Here is a 3,489-nt window from a genome sequence, read left to right on the forward strand (position 1 = left end):
GAACAAGGTGTACTTGTATTGAGGGAGGGTATGAGCAGAGGTCCAAAGTCCATCTACTACCTCAGTGGATTGCCATATAAATATATGTACATAGGCCAATGCTTCTATTTTATGGATTAATGTAATTACATACGGACACTCCTATGCTCATGCCTCTATCCATAGATTTGCTTCCTAGATCATTCCTGTTTCCTTTTACCTTCCTTCCACCCTACCATCATGCTCGCTGTACTTCTGCTTCATAGTACTTCCTCTCAGTTAGATTGCTGTTGGGTAGCAAACTTTTAAACCAAGTAATTTTTATTTATTTATTTATCTATCTATTTATTTATTTTATAGGGGGAGAGTGCAAACGCAGTCCCCCCCCCCACAAATTATGCAGTTGAGTTTCCCACATTTGGGGAAATCACAGGGGTCAGCACACCCGCAGTGCAATGGGTGAGCCTCGCCCTGGGAAACCCACCTTCCTGATCATGGTGTTTCCCCTGCCAGGTAAGTTAAACCAAGTATTTTTAAAAGCTAGATTTTTCATCAACGTTTTGAAAATTTCATGAAAATTTTATACATACAAGATGATTCACAGTCCCAGCCTCTAGTTGCCACAATATAGAGTCTGCCCCATGCTGACTGCATACATGCAAATTGAGGATGGTGAATTATTTATATTAAAAAATATTCCCTGGCTGCCATCTACAACAGTAGTAAGTGTTGTGCTGATTTGTGAGCATCTCAAACCACAAAGAGAAGCAAGAATATGCCTGCCTGCCGCCACTGGGAAATCCTACTTCTACTGCATTCTTAGGGACCCTGGTGCACCAATGATTAAGTACTCAACTGCTCACCTAGAAGTTGGGAGTTAAAGCCCCCCGCAGCTCTGCCAGAGGCCCTGCCAATCTGCTCCCATAAAGATAATGGTTTAGGAAACCCTGTGGTGCAGTTCTGGTCTGTCTCCTAGGATTGCTCTCTGAGTTAGAATTGATGGGATGGCCAACCACGACCCTGCCTCTGACTGAGAAGAATCTGACACGCTAGTCCTTCTTGCCTCTTACCTAAGTGCTCCCACAGAGTCCTGGTAGCGTAGTGGTTACACACAGGCCCGCAGACCGCAAGTTCAGCAGCTTGAAACTACTGACTGCTCCACGGGAGAAGATCTAATCCCGTAAAGAGTTCCAATTTTGGGAATCTCTGGGGTCCTTCCACCCTGCCCTACAAGGTCTCTGTGAGCCAGAATGGTGCCCATGTGTGTGTCAAGTGCTCCCCCACTCCGTCCTTCCTACACCCCAGAGTGAGCAGGGGCCATCTTTGATGTCAGCAGTGGCACAACCCATTTAGGGAAGTCTCCCTTTGAGTGGAGGACGTGCCACTGTGGAAAAGCAGGGTCCTGGGGTCTGAATGGTGTTACTCATGAGAGTGGATGATCAGGGTGACGGCCCAAACTGTGTCACATTGAGACCTGGGTCCCAGGTGGCAGAGGATCCCCTACCCTTTAAACCATGAGTGTATGTTCAAGTGTGGCCAGAGTCCCACAGAGGAAAGGGAAGGAGGTGCTGCTCCCAGCCACGTACAGTCTAGCCCTCTCCCACCTCTCCTCAGAGGTCACTGGGATGCTGCCCTTGGCAGGTGCTCTGACTTAGGTCTTGGGTTTGAAGCCTAGTTCATAGCCAGCTATCAGGCAGGCATGTGAGTTGGGAGATTTTCAGCTGCAAGTGACAGAATATCAATTTCAATAGGCTTAAGCGAAAGGGTCGACACACTGGCTCACCCCACTGGAGCCCCAGGGGCAGAGAGCCCATTTGCGTCCAGGGTAAGGTCAGGAGCCTTGTGATCCCCAGTCCCCACATTCAGGACTCCCACAGCGGGGGACGGGGTTGAGGGAGGAGGAGGGAGAATGGCTCTCGTGAGGAAGGGAGCCAGGCAGACAACAACATGCCCTCCACACCTGGTGTTAAACCTTTTGTGAAATTCAGCTTCGTCATCTATTGTGTTGGGCACCTGGGCGAGATTTCTCAAGCAGCCCAGGCAGAGGGTACTATCTCCCAGAAGGCTGCCTGCTGCCTGAAGCAGATTCCTCACCCACTCCTGTGGCAAAGCTTCCAACCCCTCACCAAGCCCACGGATCCGAGGCTTATCACCAGCAGGGCAGAAACAATGGACAGGTCTTGAGCCCAGTGGGCGCAGAAGGCTTTCGAAATGCAACTGGCTGTTTCCTCAAGCCCATCTGAACACAGGAGGAGCCCGGTGGCATAGTGGGTTTACTTGTTGGGCTGCTAACTGCAGGTCAACAGTTTGAAACCACCAGTTGCTTCTCTTCTCATAAAGAGTCACAGGAAGAAAGATGGGACTTTCTACTCCCATGAATAGTCAGTCTCAGAAACCCACACAGGGGCAGCCCTATGACCCGGTCCTATGGGGTGCCTATGAATTGGCGTCTCCTCCCGGGCAGTGAGTGATCTAACCTCTCAGGGATTCCCCCAAGAGGACCCCCCTCAGCATCTTCCTACTGCAATTGTGCGGGGTAGAAAAAAAAATCCTTGGGTGGCACACAGTTTGCCCTTGACTGTGAATGGAAAGCTTGGCTGTCTGAACCTATGGAGGCTCCTGCGGAAGCAAGCCCCAGCTCTCTGCCTCCACAAAGATGACGCAGTGAGGCTCTGAGGGGAGTTGCTTGTGCCGAGCCCCACGCAGGGAAACGGAAACAGACATAGCTAACCTTGCCCGGAGTTAACATCCAAGTCCACCGGCGGCTCTCTGGACCACAAAGCAGCGCTTGTGAAGAATGCACAGGTCAGTGTGTCACTGGGAAACAAACGTCCAGCTTCTGCAGCCAAGGAGACCTGACGGATGCAGCTCAGTCGCGCTCTGGCACCCGTGGGGGCCGTGTGTCGGCATCCAGACGGATGCAGCTCAGTCGCGCTCTGGCACCCGTGGGGGCCGTGTGTCGGCATCCAGACGGATGCAGCTCAGTTGTGCTCTGGCACCCGTAAGGGCCGTGTGTCGGCATCCACTCGAGGCCAGCAGCCTTGGCCTTTGAGTTTGGGTCACCGCCATTTCTGCTGCCAGCAGGGACCTCCTCCTACCACGGGCTCTGCCCACCGACTCTCCGTGGATGGAGACCCCTGGGCAGCTTCTCGTGACCCCCCACGCCTCCGGATGGCCTCTCCCTCGGTTCATTTCTGGCAGACGCTCCAGCTGCGTGTAGCTGTGCTCCTTCCCCGCCAGATGGACCCACGCACACTCCCAGGGCGTCTGAGAGCCGCCTGGAAATGAGCCTCACAGGAAAGGACGGAGGAACCAGCTCCTTGCCCAAGCTCCCGGAGGCCCTTTGCCCATCAGCAGGAAGGCCGGCCCCGCCCGTCGGTGGAGTCTATGGGTGTGCGTGGACCACAGCCTGGGACCTGATCCCTGCTCTGGTCTGTATAACCCTTCCTCACACCCTCTCTGCCTCTTTCTTCTGTTCCATAGCTCTCCTCTGTTCTTTTCTCCTTACTT

The 3,489-nt window shown here is 53.0% G+C and overlaps 1 non-coding gene across 1 annotated transcript; it reads right to left on the reverse strand.

Moving 5' to 3' along the window:
* Nucleotides 1-337: 337 nt before the first annotated feature.
* On the reverse strand, nt 338-500 carry LOC142431190 (U1 spliceosomal RNA). Its single transcript, XR_012780735.1, has one exon. It is a non-coding gene; the product is annotated as a U1 spliceosomal RNA (small nuclear RNA).
* Nucleotides 501-3,489: the final 2,989 nt, after the last annotated feature.

The sequence above is a fragment of the Tenrec ecaudatus genome, chromosome 17 (assembly GCF_050624435.1).
Source record: "Tenrec ecaudatus isolate mTenEca1 chromosome 17, mTenEca1.hap1, whole genome shotgun sequence".
Taxonomy (NCBI): Eukaryota; Metazoa; Chordata; class Mammalia; order Afrosoricida; family Tenrecidae; genus Tenrec; species Tenrec ecaudatus.